This window comes from Panthera leo, chromosome B1 (genome assembly GCF_018350215.1).
Source record: "Panthera leo isolate Ple1 chromosome B1, P.leo_Ple1_pat1.1, whole genome shotgun sequence".
NCBI classification, from domain to species: Eukaryota; Metazoa; Chordata; class Mammalia; order Carnivora; family Felidae; genus Panthera; species Panthera leo.
In genome coordinates this window covers 80,029,138-80,051,985 of record NC_056682.1, presented here as the reverse complement: position 1 = coordinate 80,051,985, position 22,848 = coordinate 80,029,138, and the positions used below count along the sequence as shown (strand labels likewise).

Genomic DNA, 22,848 nt, shown 5'->3' with positions numbered 1-22,848 from the left:
TTCAGGGTACTTTGGTACAGACAACAGAATCCACTCCAGTTAGCTTATACAAAATGATATTTATTAAAGGTTATTGCATAATTTATGGAGTTACTGGGAGGGCCAAGGAATCAAGCTTAGGTCATTCACATCCAAAAACAATGCAACCAAAAGAACCATTTGGCTTCATGAAGAGAAATGTTTGCCCAAAGATTCCATTTTTACTGCCTCCTCTCAGTTCATGGTACCTATAACACCAGACACAAAACTTTCTTTAAAAAAGTCTAAAATTTCAGATGCCTTGGAAAACCAAATGCTTCCACTACACTCAATCTCCCATACAGTCACCTAAAGTACATGTTGCTCACTTCCATTTTCAAAGTCTTATGTAGTACATTTGTTTAGTTAAACCTAGCGCCCACATGCAATTGTAGCTACAAGGGAATCTGAGAGATGTTATTTCTAGGTTCCCACCCTCTATGATATCGAAAGGCATGACAGAAGTGGGTCAGAGCAGACTGGTCCAATCTGCAGTATCTACCACATTCAGTTGGCAGACTGAGAGCATAATTCGTGTCCGATCATCTTTGTAGTTCCCATTTGCCTACAGGCAGCGTTCAATGACTATGTGTCAAATAAATGAATGCATGGGTAAACATATATTACACGTACAGTATGCAAGGCAAACGAGGAAGGGGAACTGGCACTGGCAAAAACTTTCATGTTGCCTTTTCAGACCTTTTTTATTTAAATCACCAAACTACCATCCTTTAAAATAAGTTCCTCGGGGCGCCTGGGTGGCTCAGTCGGTTAAGCATCCAACTTCAGCTCAGGTCACGATCTTGCGGTCTGTGAGTTCGAGCCCCGCGTCGGGCTCTGGGCTGATGGCTCAGAGCCTGGAGCCTGCTTCCGATTCTGTGTCTCCCTCTCTCTCTGCCCCTCCCCCATTCATGTTGTCTCTCTCTGTCTCAAAAATAAATAAACGTTAAAAAAAAAAAAGAAACAGGAATTTAATTTAAAAAAATAAAAATTAAAATAAAATAAAATAAGTTCCTCCATCTACCACACTACGAAGAAGAAGCAGGTGTCAGAGAAACAGGATCATAAATACCAGCTGCTTCTTTTTTCTTTCACCACTAATGAAACGTAGCTTGGAAGCCCTTACACCACAAGTAAAATTGCAATTTGTCCGCCCCACCCCCCGCCCAAATAATTAAACAAATAAAAAGATAGGTGTTCCCAAGGAGGAAGTAAAACTTTCACTCTTTGCAGATGACAAGATACTCTATATGGAAAACCCAAAAGATTCCACCAAAAAACTGCAAGAACTGATCCATGAATTCATCAAAGTCACAGGATATAAAATCAATGCACAGAATCAGTTGCATTTCCATACACCAATAATGAAGCAACAGAAAGAGAAATCAAAGAGTTGATCCCATTTACAACTGCACCAAAAACTATAAAATACCTAGGAATAAACCTATATCTATACAGGGAAACTACAGAAAGCTTATGAAAGATATCGAAAAGACACAAAAAAATGGGAAAATATTCCATGCTCATGAATTGGAAGAACACATATTGTTAAAATGTCAGTACTACCCAAAGCAATCTACATATTCAATGCAATCCCTATCAAAATAACACCAGCATTCTTCACAGAGCTACCATAAATGATCCTAAAATTTGTATGGAACCAAAAAAGACCCTGAATAACCAAAGCAACCCTGAAAAAGAAAACCAAGCGGGAACCTCACAATTCCAGGCTTCAATATGTATTACAAAACTGTAATCATCAAGACAGTATGGAAACAGACACTTAGATCAATGGAACAGAATACAGAACCCAGAACTGGACCCACAAACATAAGGCCAATTAATCTTTGACAAAGCAGGAAAGAATATCCAGTGGAATAAAAGACAGTGTCTTCAGCAAATGGTGTTGGGAAAACTAGACAGCAGCTACATGTTGCATTCTTCTATATGGAGAATGAACCTAGACCTCTTTCTTACACCATACACAAAAATATACTCAAAATAGATGAAAGATCTAAACATAAGACAGGAAGCCATCACAATTCTGGAGGAGAAAGCAGGCAAAAACCTCTTTGACCTTAGCAGCAGCAACTTCTTATTCAACATGTCTTTGGAGGTAAGGGAAACAAAAGCAAAAATGAATGACTGGGACCTCATCAAGATAAAAAGCTTCTGCACAGTAAAGGAAACAATCAGCAAAACTAAAAGGCAACCGATGGAATGGGAGAAGATATTTGCAAATGACGTATCAGATAAAGGGTTAGTATCCAAAATCTATAAAGATCTTATCAAACCCAACACCCAAAATACAAATAATCCAGTGAAGAAATGGGCAAAAGACATCAATAGACACTTTTCTAAAGAAGACATCCAGATGGCTGACAGACACATGAAAAAAATGCTCCACATCACTCATCATCAGGGAAATACAAATCAAAACCACAATGAGATACCACCTCACATCAGTCAGAATGGCTAAAATTAACAACCCAGGCAACAACAGATGTTGGCAAGGATGCGGAGAAAGAGGAACACTTTTGCACAGCTGGTGGGAATGCAAACTAGTGCAGCCACTCTGGAAAACAGCATGGAGGTTCCTCAAAAAATTAAAAATAGAACTACCCTATGACCCAGCAATTGCACTACTAGGTATTTACCCAAAGGATGCAGGTGTGCTGTTTCGAAGGGACACATGCACCCCAATGTTTATAGCAGCACTATCAACAACAGCCAAAGTATGAAAAGAGCCCAAATGTTGATAGACGGATAAATGGATAATGAAGGTGTGGTATATATATACATATATATGTATATGTATACACATACAATGGAGTATTGCTCAGCAATCAAAAAGAATGAAATTTTGCCATTTGCAGCTACATGGATTAAACTAGAGTGTATTATGCTAAGCGGAATTAGTCGGAGAAAGACAAATATCTTATGATTTCACTCATGTGGAATTTAAGATATTAAACAGATGAACATAAGGGAAGGGAAGCAAAAATAATGTAAAAACAGGGAGGAGGCAAAACATAAGAGACTCTTAATATAAAGAACAAACTGAGGGCACTGGTAGTCTTTTGGGTTCGGAGAATGGGCTAAATGGGCAAAGGGCATTAAGGAGGACACTTGTTGGGATGAGCACTGGGTGTTATATGTAGGGGATGAATCACTAGAATCTACTCCTGAAATTATTATTGCATTATATGCTAATTTGGATGTAAGTTAAAAAAAAAAGATAGGTGTTTCTTCAGAAAGTTTATAGACCAAGAATTAAACCTTACACAACTGATGATATGCATATCCCACAGATTCACAAATTATTGAAATAACTTTTCTTATTCCTCCTATTCAAAAATCTATCTATGAGAACCTTCTGAAGTGCCAATTTAACTTCATTTGCAGGTTAGAAACACAGATTTTGATAACATTCTTAACAGGTTATTTTCCAAAAACAAAAAGATCCAAGAAGGCAAAGCAATGGATGTTTTACATTAGTGATCATTTAAACATAAACTATTGATAATTAAAAGTAAATTAAAAGTCAAAAATTCTAAACACATTTAGAGAACACTGATAAAACCATGAAGGCCATTACTGAGCAAGGTTAAGTATTTTATATATTCATAACATTAGCCATTGAATATTGCTGTCCCTAACTCCATGGCTACCAACAAGTTTTAGTCCCTTCACCTTCCCTAATGAATAAGTGATAGACCATCACTCAAACACCAGAAATATTGAGGGATTCAAAACTCACTTCTGGGGTAACATCCAATAGAAATAATGGTGGGTAAAAACTTCCCAGTTTAATGAACACAAATAAAATATGTCAGGAAGCCATAAAATATCTTCTTGCTTAGTGAAATATTGTTTTGTAGGGAAGGGAGAGAGGTAAGCTGGCTGTTTTTACAAGCTCTGTGGTAATTCACCATAGTACAAAAGATTCTGGAAGAAAGGAAGCTAGCTTTTTATCTGCTTCCACAAACATGCCATTTTCCCAAACCACTCAAAACTCGATTATCTTCATAATTTTCCTTTTAGTTTCCCCATAACTCTGATTGAAGAGATTATCAGTAGAAACCAGTAATCAGGGAGGTAGTGAGATGCAGCTATGATTCTAAAGAGAGAGAGAGAGAGAGAGAGAGAGAGAGAGAAGTTATATTACATAACACATGATCTGAGGAGCCCTAAGTCATTTGAAGTTAAGAATGTGCCCATTACAAAGAAACAGCTTTCTCTTTATATGCCAGTTTCTTGTATGGTTTGCTTTTGTTGTTTTGGTTTGGTGGAAAAGCTGGCATCTGGGATACAGTACACAGGTACACACACTGTGTGAACATTTAAGATTGTTCTAAAATGTCCATTTAGAATTATGGAGTTGGACAGCGAAGGTCTTCTGTAAACTGGCACAAGGCCAGAGTCATTAAGGCAAGTTACTTCCCAATTCCCTGATGTGTCTAAGAGTCAATGGGAGGCTGCCTTGTGGAGGGAGGAAGGGAGTGAGGGCAGGAGATGGAGAGTTTCTGTGGAGTGGACCAAAGTGGGGAGTAAGAAAATGCAGGAATCCAGAGTTTACCTGCCTCCTTTGTGCTCAGTAGAGGTAAAAATCTCCCCCCTACCTCTAAATTCCTCTATCAAATGCTTGCACTTTTGCAATGGAGAATGTAATTCTCCACTAAATGTAACGTTCAACAACTTCACACTTTCTCTTTCTGTGTATCATTTCTAGGGGTGGTTGTGTACAGTTGAGAAAAAAGAATCCAATAACATAAAGCTATTTTAATAATTTTTTAAGGGAAGTTTAAATGATACACACTCGATCAGGGTCGATGAAAACGGCACTAGTGTCGAAGGGCAACAGGTTGCTAATAAATACAATAGTTTAGGAAAGTGCTGTTTCTGTCATGGAAAAACTATATTCTGGGGAAAATAATACTACTATAATTCATTTTTGAAAGCTATTGAGACTTCTTGGATGAAGAATGTAGTTATTAAAGGCAAAAGTACACAATATGTTGTAATGAAATGTTTGTGCTTCACACTTCATTAAATGTTTTGTGGGCCCCTGGGGAAATTCTATCTCTCACACACAGAAATAATGTTTATACATGGTGGTATCACTAGAGGGAGTGCATAGAGCAATGTTCAAAGGAAGAACTTGCTACGATTTCAGTATGTTCAGCGTAAAACACCAAAACGAGATGTGAAAAAATATGGGTGATCCTGAAGAAAGAGCACACAAAATTTTTCTGTGACTTTGGTTATCTTTATACCTTAACTTAAACGCTGTCTTTTTCTTTATTCAATTTTAAAGTAAAATATTATGGGTTTTGCTTGAAGTATAGGGTGATGGAGAACACCAGGTGGTCTGAATTAGTGGGATAAATTGAAAAAGCATCAGATTCTAAATTTTGCTGCTAAGTAGAGCCAATATGATCACATTTAGGATTCTGAGATTAAGAAAGTCGGTAGTTTGGGGTCTGTTGACTGTGTTGACTTACAGTATTTTGAAAGTGACATGTAAAATAGTGGTACAGTTGCAAAGACATTCACAAAAAAATAAAATTCTTGGGAGGTAGGGAAGTCCACTCATAGGAAATAAATGAAAAATGTAATGAGTAACTTCATAAAGTCTCATTCCCAAAGGGTTTTTAATCAAGAAAAGTAAAGTCATGTGAAGAAGAGAAAACTATGGAAGTTCTTGCCTGAACAGACTTGGTTTTGTTTATTGGATGGACTTTGTCCCCTCAGCAGCACTTCCTGAAGGCATGTGTCCGTCTGTCTGATCTACACATGCATGCAGATGTAGCATTTCTAAGGAAAACGGAATAAGGAGACATAAAAAGCAATCATATTCAAGCAATGTTAAGGAAAATGGGCTGATGTTCTATAGACCACTGGGTAAAAAGTAGTAGTACCAAGATTCTTTAAAAAATACCATATGAAATTTCCAAGGAAGCATTCCCTTGCCTCAAGAACATTTTTTTCCCCTCAAGAAGTATGTTAACCTTAATGGCTTTCCCTAGAGCTAGAATTTCAATAAGCTGCTTTACTACCACATCTCTAGTCACATAAAAAAGTAGTGACTCTCAAAGAATCCTGTTCTAAGCTATATTCTTTGTGTGCACATCTAAGTTGAGTTTAGTTACGTTTTTTTTTTTAATTTCCAGGCTCCTATATAATAATAGTAAGATGCTAGTTATAAGAAATGTGCAACTTGAACTTGGAAGAATATAATACATGGGTTTTCTTATTATTAATAAAAATGCTTGTTATATGAATGGATTCATTTATTGAATAGTTACAAACGTTATTAAAAATGAAAGCTACCAGCACAGCTGAGAGAGGACGATGCCAACCGTAACAAAATTCTCAGTCTCTACATTTTATCTGCTCTTATTTAATAATTGAAGGCATTATGCTATATGAAGCATTATGACTATATAATTATATATCATACTACATTAAGCATTAGGAGGATAATGTTTTGAAAATCTAAAAAAATAGTTCTTTGAATAGGTCACATACTGAGGATTACCAATTGTACAGTATCTAATGATCTACTTCTAACTGACATTTCCAAAATAACTGACTACTACAATAATATTTATGTGGGTCTTTTCACGGTTTTCTTGAAATGAACATGAGCATCATCTCTGGGGATATTCAGAATGAAACACAAGTGACAGATAAATAACTAATTAAAACTTCAGAAGCCTATAGGAGAGCTAAGAAAATGGCAAGAGTTCAGAGTTCATTCTCTTGACTGCAACTTGTATTTAAGTTCTTTAGCTAATTTCAACATTTTCAGGCTGATGTAAAAGGCATGCGATGTCTGATTTCAGATTACCTAAATTACTCAAATAAAGGTCAAAACTTATCTAAAAAGATTTTTTTTTAAAAGAATCCTCATCACAAGAAAAAAAAACACTTTTGGAACTACGTGAGGTGATCAGTGTTAACTAACTTATTGTGATAATCATTTCACGATATTTTACCTATATCCAAGCATTATGCTGTAAACCTAAAAACTCATACAAGGTCTTATGTCATTTATATCTCATTAAAACTGGAAAAAATAATAATTCTATTGTAAACATGTCCCTCCACTTAGGAGTTGTTCAAGCTCCACTACAGGGCAGTGCTGGCCCTCTTTAGGATGTTACTTTTTCCCCCTCTGCCTGTCAAGCATGGTTTCTTCTGTTACTTCATTTGCATAGAAGCCTAGAGAGGCATCCGTGTCTTGTGGTTGGGTTCTTTGATGTATTCACCAATCAGGGAACAGCCAGGAAGACAGAAATCACTCCAGCCATTTCCAGTGGAAGATTTAGTACAAGACATTGATTACACAGGTGATGGAAAGAAGCCAAATGGAATTATAAGACAACTCAGAGATTAGCAACAGCAGTAAGCTATCACCCCCCTCTTTGGGGATGAAAGGACAAAAAGAGGAGACAGTGCTGCTAGAGCCCAAAAGCGGAGGCCACTGAGCAAGAATCATAACATGGTGGAGGCCACCCAACAGGTGCTGGGGTCATGGAGGAAGAGGTTGTCCTGCTGAAGTCGGAGCCATTGAGGAGATGTAGCTATTGCTGAAGAGGCTGAATGATAAGAAAGAAGAAATACTCTGAATTTTCCCCTTCTTCACCCTCAACCATTGTCTTTCTATGGCAACCTGGAAGCCAGAAGAAAGGAAATCACAGAAAGGTAATTCTCAATGGTAAGAAGAGAGGATAAAAACAATCAGTGCAGGGAACAGATCTGAGTACACAAATGGCAAGAATATTTCCAAGCGAGTCCAGTAACTGAAGTGCCTGCAGCAAATGCCCTGGTTCACTTCATCACTTTTTACCTAATATGCATCAAGAAATCCTGTATGAATGTTTTTGTCCTGAGTCTTGCCTCCTCCCAATTCCTCTATACTTTGGCCAGAATAGTTCTTCTAACAGGAAAATCTGACTGGAGGGCCCTCTCTGGCCCTGCCTTCCTCAGTGTATCCCCATGGTCAAAAGACTAGTATCTAAACTCCCTCAGATTACATCCCTGACCCTAATCACCTCTTCACCTTCAATTATGTACATTTGCATCAAGCCATACTGAACTGCTTGTGATTTCCAGAACATTCCATACCTCTCATGCCTTCTCATATTTGTCTCTAGGTAAACAACCACTTATCCTATGTGAGGTAGTGGTTATGAACGTGGTATCTAGAGCCAGATGGCCGAGGTCTGAACCCACGCTCTAATGCTTACTAATTTTCTGGACTTGGTTGAGTTAATTAAACTTTCTGTGATTAAATAGTTACCCCATCTGTAAATTGGGGATAATAATGGAACCTACCTCAAAACGTTGCCTTAAAGAATAAATGGGAGTTTATGTATCTAAAGCACTTACAACAGTGGCTAGCACAGAGTACCACATAAATATATGTTGTTGTTGTTATTGTTACTATTATCTTATTCTTTAAGACAAATTAGTTACCACCACTTCTGTAAATGCCTCTCTTAGAGAAATCTTTTTTAAGCTTTCTCTAGACCTTTTGCATATCTCTAATCATACTGTGGTCTGTGTATGTTGGTCTCCAACAGCAGTGGCCAGACCATTTGAGGGCAAGGCTCTGAATCCTGCCATCCTGGTCTTATCAGGTCTCCTGCAAGGCCTGACCCAAGTAGATGTTCATAAAGATGAGCATCTGTTACAGAAAGGAAATTTCCAAACAATATAATCTGAGTAGAACAGGATAAGATTAAACTTGAATTTCTTAACGTTTATTTTTGTTTTTGACAGAGAGACAGAGTGTGAGCGGGAGAGGGGCAGAGAAAGAGAGGGAGACACAGAATCAAAAGCAGGCCCCAGGCTCTGAGCTGTCAGCACAGAGCCCCACATAGGGCTCGAACTCACGAACCATGAGATCGTGACCTGAGCCAAAGTCAGACGCTCACCTGACTGAGACACCCAGGCACCCCTAAACTTAAATTTAATGATAATAGTGTCTTGGGATCTTTAGGTAACAGAAACTCTAGATCCTTGGTATTTATGATTCTTCAGAAAAAAGAGTATTCTTTGATGGCAGGTTTTGCTTCTGAAACCACTTCTGTGCACATATCACAATCCCCAATTTTCTTCTACACTCTTTTAAATGCCATCCTCCCTATGGAGTTCTCCTTGATACCTACAGCCAGAAGATGGCCATCCTATCACCACTGATTATTCTAGTAGTTCTTTGTCAGAAACTCTTGCAACACTTTTCATACCCAACACTGAGCCACCTTTAAAATATTAAATCTGAGGGGCACCTGGGTGGCTCAGTCAGTTGAGCAGCTGACTCTTGATTTCAGCTTGGGTCATGATCCCTGGGTCGTGGGATCGAACCCTGCATCTAGTTCTGTGCTGAGCATGGAACCTGCTTGGGATTCTCTCTCTCTCTCCCTCTCTCTCCCTCTGCTCCTCTCCCCCCACTTGTACTCTCTCTCTCTAAAATAAAAAAGTAAAAAAAAAAATATTAAATCTGAATTCCTCACTCTGACCACAGGTTCCCAACACTCCAGACCTATCAATGTCCTCCCACTGTAATACTCTGACTTCACGGAAACTTTAGCTTTGACCCCTTCTCTTTTCTCCCAGTTGATCACCCCCTCAGGCCACATTTTCTTTCCTCCTCTCATTTCTCACCACATAGGCCCAAAAGGAATTTAAGTAAAAAAATGCAAGGTACCTTCCACCCTTTCAACAGCTTGTAAAGGTCACTAAAATGATGTACTGTTTACACTGGGACTTTTTATCCAACACTGTGCACTGAGCATCATCTGACAAAGTGCTTTTGCATTCCTTAAAAATCCTGGTAGCTGAGTGATGATGTGTCACTAACCGTGTGAAGACAAATGGTGTCAAGGGCATGTGTCGACCCCTTTTGGGGGTATTTGTGGTGTATTGGGGATGGCAGTGTTCAGTGGCCATGTAATGTGGAAGAGACTATTCTGCCATCAGCGAGTGTCCTCCTGCTCTCTTCTCCATTATGGTCCTGTACTTCCTGGCTCTCTTCCTCAGTCACCCTGCCCCTTCTCTACTCCATGGTAGCCATAATAAAGATTTCCAACATGACCTAATTCTAACATTGATTTTCTTCACTTAGAACAAGGGGAAAATCACAAACCACATTAAGTTGGAATAAATCTAAATCTATGGTTCCCAACCTTATCTTGACCCCTTATGGCCACTTGTAAATTGTTCATGTGTCTTCCATTAACTTCTCCCACTTCCCAAAGCAGTTAGTCAACTTCCACCGCACCTCACACAATCTCCATTGCACAAATTCAATGTGAACTTCTTTAATAAATTAATTCAGTGGAGTAAAGTCTACTATCAGTTTCCCATGTATTCTTCTAAAGCAAACAAGTGGTTCCCAGGAGGCCTTGCATTTTTTAAAACATCACCTTAGTCAAGCAATGGAAGTCAATGATGGAAAAAAGTTGCTGGCTGCTGAGTATATGAAGTGAAAAATCCATTACTTTAGCCTACTCCATCCTGTGAGAGTAGCATAACATATTTTCCTAGTACTGGCCAATCAAAAATTGGCATGTCTCCACCTGTCCTGCATGCTGATCATAGTAACTGATTCAGGGATAGACAACTTAATCAGTAATAAAGTGATTCATGTGGGATAGATTTTACTTAAAAAGTTGGGAAAAAGAGTGTCTCCCCTTTTTTCTGGGGCAGCTAAGCATACAGAAAATAAGCCTGGAGCAATGGGTGGGCATTTGTTTACCATTTAGGAAAAATCAGTAGAATGGAGCCTACATAGAAAAGCAGAGTCAAGAAATTTCAAAATCTGTTAAAAATTATGTTTGATACCTGATAACATTTTTTGAGCACCTGGATCCAGTCATCAGTCTGGAACTCATGTTCCTGAACACCAGTCTTGGGAACCAACAAATTTCCACCTTTCATAAAACAGTTATATTTTGATTATTTATAAACAGAGGAATCCCAACTAATATAGCATCTTTAATCATTCAAGAGGGTAGAAGAAAGAAGAGCCTGTAAATAAATTTTAGCCAATAAATTTGAAAACACAAAGAAATTATCTTCTAGGAAGATGTAATTTACCAAAACTAACTTAATAAGGATGAGAAGAATCCCCGAAACACCTATGATCACTAAGAAATTGAATCAGTAGATTAAGAAATCTATCTTCCAACCCACAAAGAACAAGTAATTCTCTTGGCAATTTATACCAAACTTTCAAAAAAGACAAAGAAAAGAAGGAAGAAAATCATCTCAAGTAATTTTATAAGATTAACACAAGTTTGAGTAAAAAATTGGTAAAGAACAGCACAAGAAACAATTGTAAGCCAATTCCACTGTCAGTATAGCGAGGCTACACCAGAAATGTTTGATTTAAATTTAAAGACTGCCAAGAATGATGGCTAAAATCTAGTTCATGGTGACCTTCATTTCACTTTCCTGTTGAACCCGTAAACAAGTAAAACACAAAATATATAAGATAAAGACACATAGAGTACGTACAGCTTCCCTGTCCTTGCCAAGTTTCTCAGAAAGTCACTTCCTAAATTTTGTTTTCAAACAGAGGTCAGGATGAGAAAACTACTGCCTCAAAGGAGCCTCAGTCACTAGCTCACTTCCATTTATGCATTAGAAAAGGGAGAGGGCCCCATCATAAAGTCGGGAGTTTATCTACTACTATATAAAGCAATGTCTGTCTACACGACAATAACACAATTTTGTGTCACTAATGTACTGTGTTTTTATTGCAATATTGTACCCAGAGTAGGCTTGACCATAGTCTATTACAAAACTATATGCAAAACTCATAAAAATGTATATATCTGCAAACTGAAGTGTGCAATGTACTTTTTCAAAAGGGGAGGGCTAGGAGAAGAAATAAACGTGTCTATAAAGGGCAGTAAGAACAACAAAGAGGAGACTGTGATGGAAAGCAGTTCAGAGATCAGAACTGTCTCTTTTCAGAGATGTTTAATTTTTACTATTTGCTTTTTTTTTACAAAACTGAATAATGTTAAGTTCTTGTTAATCTATTTACCCAAGTTCATCCTCATTAAGTGAAATACATAGCATAGAATGTTGTATCTTCTGAACCCGAGTGCCTGAGAAAATGTATTCCTTCCCAAATGTCCACAGCCAGCTTGAATTTCCTCTTCTGGCAGTAGTTCGTGCTTTTTGTTAGTATTGCTAGGATTCCTCTGTGTCTGCTTTTAGGCCTGTGTGTGTCCTGCTGAATTCTTCATTCTTTTCATCTGTTTCCTTTTAAAGCTGTTTTAAGGTTCATTGCTTCTTGACCTCTTCAGCCTTGCTGTTCTTCTAGCCCAGTGTAATTCCCCAGTTGGGGCTTCAAGATTCTATTACTGCTGTGCTGTCAACAACCTTTTTCCCCCTTCTTTCACCAACTTTTGGCTACTCCCTGATCACATTCAGGGTGCAAAAATGCTAGGAGTGAACTGTCAACCAATCCACAACCCCCACCAGCAGCACTTATGACAGAACCTATTTGGAATCCTTTTCCATGATGACTAGTGAATGCAGCTAAACTCCATAGCATCAATTCACCCTCTGGAAGAAACCCAAATAGCAACACAAGAAGAGAGTCAAGGATTAACTGATGCTAATGGAAATGTTCACGGTGATAGTACAGACAAAACAGTGCATCCCAGCTGATGAAGGTCTGCATATCATTAAAGTGCTATGGAAAGGTATGCTTCCCAGGGTAGGAAAAACCCTCTTTCAAATGTAATGTAGCTTAATCGTTCACATCTTGTCTGCTAGCTGCATTGACTGTGGTAAGAACCATATACCACAAGAAGAGCTTATAACGGCAGTGTAAACCACAAAGATGATGTTTACTCTCTATCTAAGCCAATAAGTTCATGGCAGTATTTCATGGTTCTTCATCTTTTTCCATATTATATTAGACTGATCCTTTCAACAAGAGTTTTAATGCATTGTAAACCTATTTGCTGGCAGGCTTTAAAAGCATTTAATAAAAGGAACGTGGAGGAAACGTCATCAAGGAGCAAGGTTTGCCTTAACGATTCCTTAACCTGTTTATTATTATCTCCTGCTTCCTAGAGATGATGGTTCAGCAGTTCTACAAATCAAGCTGAAAAAAACCTGAGACTTTTCAGAGCCAAAGGTCCTTTGTCCCTACAGGATAATGTAGCCTGCTAGCCCTCCATTATGGGCAGGTTGTGGTTTATTCTGTTTCCTCGAAGGGACCTTCTAGAAGAATTTTATGGTCACAGCCTTCACGGGAGCATTAAGCAATCCGTGGCATGTGTGGGAAGAGAAAGCACTTGTCCGAAAAACTATGACTTCAGTTTTCCTTCCTATTTGCTGCCCAGAACTTGGCAGTCTCCTTTAAACCCAATGCCTCTTTGGAGAAAGCATTTTAAAAGTTATCTCTAGACCACACTCATTCATAGAACAGGCAACTTTGGCATTCTTGGGGGGAAAGCCTGAAGTTTCCTGTTCACTCAATTGCTGAGGTATAGGGATATAACCTGAATGGCAAAAGTTTAGGAAAAATACTTCTGGCTCCTTAAATAGTGGCTAGTCTTGCTTTGAAGATGTCTGGGGAGCTGATGCCAATCACCTTCCTCATTTTCACTTGGTCCAATCTTTCCCTTTGGTAAACACACATTCCTACAGACAGAGACATTCTGCTGACTTCTACCGGAAAGATCTACAAGCAAAGGTGAAGCCAAACTATATGGAGCAAATGAAAATAGAACCTGTGGGATAGCCTGACACTTAGTAGAAGTAAATATGACAAACTTAGACCCACAGGAAACTGTTTTATGGCAAAGATTGTGTCCTTTCAAAGAAAAGACTAGTCATTTTATTTTTTGAAATGAAACCTTAGATTAGTGGAACTATTGCCAGATGCCTGGTGGAAATTATTTAGTCTGTAGGGGCTTCATGGTGCTCTCTCATGAAAAGAAAAATTAACCTTCAATGAATAAAAAATCTTTAAATTCCATGTTGGTAAAATTATTCTTACATTGTAGTTCTCATCAAGGACTAATATATATATAACACTTGAAGTTTTTCCATTAAACTGTTTTTGAGTTATGAGTGACAAAAAAATAAGTTTGAACACACCGAAGGAAAAAAATGAAAAGACAGAGCCTTCATGTCCCTTAGCTAGAAAGTATGTTATTTACACCTCTGGCAATTCTCTCTACACACTTCCCCACATGCATGTTGCTATGGGCAATACCATTAGTTACAAGTTTTAGGTAGAAAACATTTTTTACTTTAATGTTTACTTTAATTCAACAAATATGGGTACCTAGTAAGGGCAAAATTGTGTGCTAAGGGCACAAAACAGGTGATTCTAATACAGCATTCAGATTTTTCTTTAAAACAAAGAGCAAGCTGTATGTAATTAGAAATGATCACCATTTAAATTCTGAAAATGAAATGAAATGTCTGCAAGACAAATCAGTGGGAATATTTATCAGGAAGCTGGGAACTTGGTCAGTAGACAGGTAAAATTGGACATATTGGGGTGGTAGGCCTCTGTGTCATGTGATGTGATACAAAGTAGGTTCCCAATGAAAAATTAACTGACCACTAAAGAAACCACTATTTCAATCTCTTACTTAAAATCTCCTCTAAAGTGGTAAATATACTTTCCCTAGAAGTATTTCACAACAAATATGTTCAATTCTCCTCACTGCCAGCCAAGTAGGTGAAGGGCTCAGGGAGCTGTAGGAGCCCTTTGAGGGAGGTTACCTATCCAGGCCCACGAGGAGCAAGATGGGGCCCAAAACCACAGCAGGCCTGGGAAAGAGGAGAGGAGAGAGTAGGAAGCTGAACTATAGAATTAGTGAAGAGGAATTTTCTAAAGAATGGTAAGTATAGAGATTTTCATATAAAGAGTAAAAAATTTAAAACCAAAAAACAAAAAACCAAGGTAGCAAGATAGGAATTGGTTGCTAACCCATTTCAATTTTGTATCTTTTTATCCTGAAAAATATTTTTATCTCTAAAACTTAGAAGTCATTTTTCAAAGTTGGGAATTGTTCTGGTCAGAATAACTTAAACAGGACTTTGCTACTGTCCTGCCATGTTAATTGTAAGCCTACATCAAACTTTTGGTGTCTCATTTATTTATTCCCCTCATTTATTATTTATGTAGTTATTTTTTCACACACAACTACTGATATCACTCTTCTTGAGGAAGTACCCCTATACAAAATGCCTATTAGGCTATAAAATATTTCTCTTAAGGAAAAAGACAGAAGTCTATAGGAAGCAAAATCCTTAAAGTGATCCTTGAACGAATCTGGTTCTGTAAACTCCTTAGTTTCTCCTTTTATAAAAATGAAGTACCATTAGACAGGAGAAATATTTGTATTTGTTTGAGAGGTTTGGATAGGTGATGCCTTGCTACAAGTTGGTCACTGATAATATTAGCTAACGTTGGACATCTGTCCTCCACAAATCATCTCATGTCAAGCCAGACCGTCGAAGAGACAAAATGGGGGCATGCTGTTCCAATAAGGAATGATTGATCATACTGCAGCTTATTTTCAATTTGGGCTGTATCACACCAAACATCAAGGTAGTTGTTTAAAATAGTTTTGAACTTTTCATAATTCTAGCATCCTATTGTTTGATTTTCATAGAGCTCTACATTAAGATCGTGGGCTACAGAGTCATATAGACCTGAAATTGAGTTACAGTCCCACCATTATTAGGTACATAACTTTGGGCAAGTCAGTTCACCTCTCCCATCTTCAGTGTCATCATCTGTAAATGAGGACTTACAATAATATTCCCCTCAAGAGTTGTGGTCGAATTAAAGGAGGGGATGCATGAAAAGCTCTGAATAGAGTCTGAGGAATAACATATACTGTCTATATATTTCTATTTTCAGTATCATTAATCTGATTCTGAAGTACAGAGTTCACACAAGTTGAAAAAAAAAGACAAAAATGATTATGAAAATCAGAATTACATTCTCCCTGAGTGTTTGGGGGGGGGAATCTCTCTCCTCTCCCCCTCTTTTTTTTGAACAGGTTTTTCATTCTCTCCCTTTTGCATTATGCCAAAGTACTCACATGCCAAGGACCTCTTTTCTCCTAGAGCATATTCGTAAGGTTAGATCCCCAGTAGCCTTTGTACCCTTACAGGAGTCATCTAACTAAATGAGGCAGCAAAGACTAGACATTGGCTACCTCAGTTATGATATTTTGGCAACACAGTATCTTGGCATCCCTGCTGGTAATGGGCTGACAGAAAGAAGTTGTCTGGGAAAAGCATGAAAGCTTAAAGTGCAAATGGACCTAGTCACAAATTCTTGGGATAGAAAGAGTTGGAAGGAAAATAGTTCTGCTGGATGTCAATTTGTATAGCAATAAACATGATCTTCTAGGATGCCATACTACTGAGGAGCAAAGCAAAAGTCTTTTCTGGGACTTACTTCAAAATAAACATTCACATTTGGTTTCAGTTGAAATTTATAATAGAGACTCAGGTTCACACAAGTAAAAGGAAGGTGGCTACAGTTTAGAGTGGATCTGATTTTGGACTCTTATTAAATTTTTAAAGTAACATTTGTTATGTCATAGGATTTTTAGAAACAAAAAATAGCATTCGAAGGTACAAAGATTTGACTTCAACCATTTTTAAATAATAAACCAGCAGGCATATATACTGGTGCTCATTCATCTTTTAGTGAGAAAATGATTATTGTCTCATGAATTGTAGCTTTCTTGTCTGGCACTAAATAATGCAACCTTACTGAGAAAATCAGGGCTCTGAGACACATTACAAACAGTTACAAATATAGCAGTTATATTACTCTAGTCCTTGCTAGCAGAAGTTTTCATTATAAATATGGATATTAAGAGGTTCATCATTCCTATATGTACATGCTCTAATCTAATTCTTGACAGAACAGAAAAATGAACTCCTCTATATGTTAGTGAAGATACTTTCTTTTCTTTCAGTTTTCTTCTAGAGACAAAAAGAAAAAAAAAAGCACATTTTTTTGAGAGCCTGTTTCTTGAAGACGAAGATGCTTTAGATTGAGACAGGAATGAAATCCCACCACTATGTAGAATCTGTACCTAGTTTTTAATTGCACAAGTACATTACCATTGCAGGAAATTCAAACAATACAAATTCCCATCAGGCCTTTTCATTAAGGACCCAACCAAAAAACATCTGATATCTTGCTTGAGGAAAGATAACTGATTGTAGAGCATTCTGCATGTGTTTGAAGGGCAGACTGGACAATTGTTCTATACACAGATTTTTGGTAAGTAACCTGTTTTCTGGTCCATGTCTCATTCTTGCCTTCCATTACATCTGATGATTCAAAGTCCTGAGCCTATCCTAAATTATTATCCAGATAAGCAGCTCCCTGATGTGGTCCTGAAACTAACAACATCTGCATTACCTGAGAACTTAGCAGGAATGCACATTCTGAGGCTCTACCCCAGATCTACTGAACCAGAAACTATGGGGATGGGATCTGGCAATCTGTGTTTCAACAAGTATGCCAGACAATTCTGATGCACATTGGCATTTGGGAACCATAGGTTTGGAGCAGATTAGCTCCTCTGGAGAACAGATCTCTCTGTACTCTGGTTTTCTCTGCTCTGGGATAGTAACTTCCACTCTTCTATCTGCTCTCAACTTTTAAATATAGGTGAAGTCTGTGTTTTTCCTAATGACCTCATTCCTATTCTCTTTATTTATGTGCTCTTATAGACTTTTCTTTCTTTTCTACCATTTTATTGGGGAACCAGGGAGGGAGAATTGACAGACATATGTTATTAAGCTACTGTCATTAGCCATAAGTCTCATATATTTGTACAGACATTTCCAAGCACATGTATATTTGTACTTAGTGCCCATTTATCTTTCCTAAAATTGAAGTCACTAAAGGTTAATTTTGGTGTGTGTGTTTATGTGTGTGTATGTGTGAGCACACATACGCTCCTTTAAAAAGAGCAAAATTTTGCTTTAGGGTGAACAACTTTTTATTTCACTACCTTCCTATTTTACCTTTACTAATTACTTTTTTGGAGGGGAGTTAATTTTCTAGTTTCTTGAACTGAATGTTAATTTTTTTTTTTTTTTGCTGTCTAATAAATGCATTTAAGTCTATAAATTAACCCAAAAGTACTACCTTGCCCAGCTCTCATTTTTGATATCTGGCTTATCACTTATTTCTAATAAAATTTGAAGCTAAATTGAAATTTAGTGTGATTTATTAAAGAAAAGCTATTTGCAAAAGCTTTTCCTCTTCTTTTTTATTCCATCAAGAATATAGGTATTTAAATGGGTGGAAGAGACAATTAACTTTTAGGAATTTATTTGAAATATTTTTGTGCCTTAGTATTTTAGTCAACTATGGTAACCCTTCTTTGTGCATGTAAAAAGATTATGTAGTAAGCTTTGGAATACAAAATTCTACATGTATCTATTAGCCCAAATTCATTTATTATGTCATTCAAATCTTCTGTAGCCTTGATATTTTAGGTCTTTCTGATCTGTTGCATTCTGAGAGGCTTACGTTAGACTTCCGTTATGATTATGAACTTGTTATTTTTCCACAAAATTTTGCTTTCTGTATTTTAAACAATTTTGTTAAAAAAAAAGTCTGTAACTATCTTATTGTCTGAGGGGACTGTATACTTTTTACTATGAACTTATTATTATTATTTTATTGCTTTACTTTGAGTTTCACTTGCTTGATAATAACTATACTATATTTCCATTTTGAAATATTTGCATGATATATATCCTTTTTATTCTTTTATTGACCACCTTGCTGTCATGTCTCCAATAGACAGAATATGGAAAGATATTTATTAACAGGATGACATTTATTGAATTAATAACATCTTTGGATTTCTTCCTATTTCTTACTTTCTGTTATCTTTTATCCTTTATTTCTATTTTTTCCAGTTCTTATATTTGTTATTGATAGAGGGATTTTTAAATTTTTTTTCTTCTCTTGGTTTGAAAGTTATGTTTTATTGAAAATTGTCTAGTTGCGGGGCACCTGGGTGGCTCAGTCAGTTAAGCATCTGACTTTGGTCTAGCTCATGATCTTGTGATTCCTGAGTTCAAGCCCCACATCGAGCTCTGTGCTGACAGCTTGGAGCCTGGATCCTGCTTCAGATTCTGTGTCTCCCTCTCTCTTTCTGACCCTCCCCTGCTCATGCTCTTTCTCTCTCTCAACAAATAAACATTAAAAACAAAACAAAATAAAATTGTCTACATGTTACACTGAAGTTTTAACACATATTTTAAATATTTTTCTATAAACACTTAGAATCCTGGTGCATTTTGAGTTCTCTATTCCCACACCCTCCTCTGAATAGCCCACTTTACCCACAGCAACACCCATGTTGAGATTTTTCATTCTATATTATTTTTACAACTAACTCTTACACAACTCCACATTTTGTTTATTTCTTTGCCTATCACTGTTTACTGTATCATATCTACCATTCTTTCTGATTCATTTTTCATTTTGTTGAAATATACCCTTCTCTTTCCAGGAGTCCTTGCATATCTATTAATGATAGTTTGGCTGTGTTTAGAATTTGGAGTTCGAAGTAATTTTCTTTCTGAACTTTGATGTGCCTAAGTTGTGTTTTTTATTCATTCGGTTTTACTTTGAATGGGATTGCCAATATAAATATTCATACTTGAAGATTTATTAATTTTTACCATATTTTTTCTATATTGTTCATTACCTAACAGATTTTTTTTATTTTGTAAATGCCCTAATGAGAATATTATCTTGTCCTGACAAGAATATTAATAATACTTATACAATGTACTTCTATTTGTTCTGTTAATTTGATTCCTTCAGCTGTGAAAGGCTTTTGTTTGCTTGTTGAACTGGCACCTTTTCATGCAAGGTTCCTTGCTGGCCTACTTATGAATGCTATTTCTATAGGCAACCCAGTACAGTATTGTTTTGGATGGGAAGAGAGGAGACAGCAAGGAGATGCAGTGTGATGAGAGCTGAGTTTCTGGGTCAAATTCACAACCTGTTCCTTGTCATGCCACAAGACACCTGGGGCACTGCCTACCTCCCAAATTCATGCACCCACACGTTCTGTCCTCACTGGAAGCGGATTTCTTCCCTCCATGTTATCTGCTTTTCCTTACTCTTGAGCCTGTTAAGGCACACTTTTCTCACTTTAAAGATGGGGAAAACTGAAGTACAACACGGCAAAGCAATTTGTTCTAGCATACCACTACCAGTGACAGATCCAAGAACAAAACTTAAATCTCCAGACTCTTGGGTCTATAGCTATTTCCTAGATCATGCCAAGCAGAGCACTTACCTTGGTCTGACTTGATCAACTCCACCTATATCACTGACCATTTGGAGAAAAGATTTTTAAAAAGTAAAAGCAAAAAGCATATCATTAGGGGAAAAGAGAAACTGACTATCTTTTGAAATGTTTTAAAGAATTTAATGTCGGGGCGCCTGGGTGGCTCAGTCGGTTAAGCGTCCGACTTTGGCTCAGGTCATGATCTCACGGTCCGTGAGTTTGAGTGTCGCGTCGGGCTCTGTGCCTGCTTCAGATTCTGTGTCTACCTCTCTCTCTGACCGTCCCCCCTTCATGCTCTCTGTCTCAAAAATAAATAAACATTAAAAAAAATTAAAAGAAAAAGAATTTAATGTCAAAGGATAATGCAGGAAAAAAATATATTTTTCCCCATCAAATGAGATTAGACCAAAAGAATCCCAGAAGACAACATTTCACAGGGTGAATGTTAATGTCAGTAGCCACAAAGGTTAGCCAAGGTGTATGCTCCTGCTTCTCCTAGTGCTGCCACTGCTACCTCACCACTTGCTTTGAGCAAACTGGGCCTCTGATCAGACCAAGGACATGGCTAAGCTGTGAAAATTCGATTGAATCCTCATGAAGCTGAAGCACTGGTGTGGAAAGTGACCCAACATAAGCAATCACTTAACGATGTCAGTGTCTTAAAAGGAAATTCTGCATGCCTGCACATGCACGCTAGAAAGAGAAAGAAAATAGTCTAATCAGACTATCTCTGTCATCTCAAAAACTGTTAGGAATAGAATATCCATGTGAAATTTCAGGCCTACAGTAAGTAATAGACAAACTCTAAAATGCTGAGCTGTTTTAGGGTGATGGGACCATGGGATGACTTTACCTTAAAGATGCTTTATGATGCTCAAACATCATGAAATAATGTTGTGTCAGATAGCTTCTGCTGCATAACATACTATGCTAAAACCCAGTGGCATAAACAAAAATAAAGTATTTCATTCAAAAGGTCTGCAGCAGTGTGGGCCACTCTGACCAATTTGACCTGGGCTCTCTCTTGAGTCTGCAGTCAGGGGTCAGGCTGACCTTGAGCTGGGGCACCTCAGCCCTTCCCACACTGAGGAGTGAATTTACACTGCTGCTATCATGATTTTAGGATGCCTTCTTTGTGGAGGATGAACAGTGAAATTTCATAGCCTGTTAAAAATAAACCTGTAATTATTCTGCTTAAAAAATTCACTAAGAAAATGATGTAATGGTCTGTTTGAGATATCTTAAGTCACTGAGTTATAACTGCAGAGAATTTTATTTTCCAATAATTTCTTTCAGTTTTACTGCCAACTCTCTTCCCATGAATAACCTCTAAATCCGATTTCATGGTTGTCCTGTAATTTTTAGTTATTCACACTTGGTTCAGACCAACCTCCTATTAGAGCAAGGATTTTTCCCAACTCAAACCCACGAAGGCCATCAGATCTTTGGTAGTAGAACTTCACTCTCTTCCTTCCTCCTTGTACTTTTCCTCTGGTGTTAGTATGGAGAGAAGGCAGGGAGATGATCCATATCCTGACATGTCTTAGCATGGCACATGCTGGCCCAAACACTCTTCCCTTACACAAACAACCACACTTCAGTAGTGCTAAAGTTCCTGTTGCTTTTTTTCCCGTGGTCAGCCCACCTGATCAAACTGTGGTCTATGAAGTAGAAGTGAGAAGGAAGAGGTCTCAAGATCCTGCTCACACTGGATTCAACTCCAAGGTATTTCCTTTAGAAATCTGAAAGTATCTTCAAAAGTCAGCCCTCACCCTGCCACCATATTACATCTAGGAATCCTCAGAGAGCTTACAGCCACCCCTCCTCATCCAATCTATGATCTGCAACCTTTCCAAGTCCATTCTTGGGAGTCATAAAATACTGAAAAGAGCCAATTCATGCCTCCTCCATTTTGCTTTATTATCTCACTATCCTTGCTTAGTGTTCCTGCCTCCAGAACATCAGAACAAGTTTGCAAGTCCTATTGCTTAAGAGACAGTAAATGGGAAACCAGTGTCCATGTCTTACTGATACCCACAAACCTTATGAGGAAGCCTTTTATTATCCATTCCCTTTAGCTTTGGAGAAGAGATCAATACATTTCTGCTTCTCTTTCCTTTAGCAAAGTAAGAGGAGGTCAGGGCCTCTAACAGTTATCTCCTGGCCCCTCTCCAGTTTTCTTTATACAAAAAGAGGATGAGTAGACAGTGGGAAAAGCAGTGGTTGGGAAAAGGTGTTTATCTCTGATTCTGTTCAAATGGCACTTTTCAGCAAGCCCTTTGGGAAGGTAAATGGAACCCCAGCATGATGTTCTCTCTGAATTTAGAATGCAGAATACATAGTGACCTTTGCTCTCAGCTGTGAGTTCCCAATACTACAAAGTTAAAAAAGATTGCATAGGCATTTTATACCATCATGCTGTACAGATGAGCCTTTAATAGAGGTAAATATTAAAAAAGAGTCCCAATTGTAACTT

General features: G+C 37.6%; 1 long non-coding RNA gene across 1 annotated transcript in view; it reads right to left on the bottom strand.

Moving 5' to 3' along the window:
- Positions 1–5,705: 5,705 nt before the first annotated feature.
- LOC122216974 overlaps positions 5,706–22,848 on the bottom strand; it is a 116,416-nt gene continuing 99,273 nt past the window's right edge. Inside the window, exon 4 of the long non-coding RNA XR_006201221.1 lies at positions 5,706–5,835. This is a non-coding gene — a long non-coding RNA (uncharacterized LOC122216974). The remainder of the gene's footprint in view (positions 5,836–22,848) is intronic.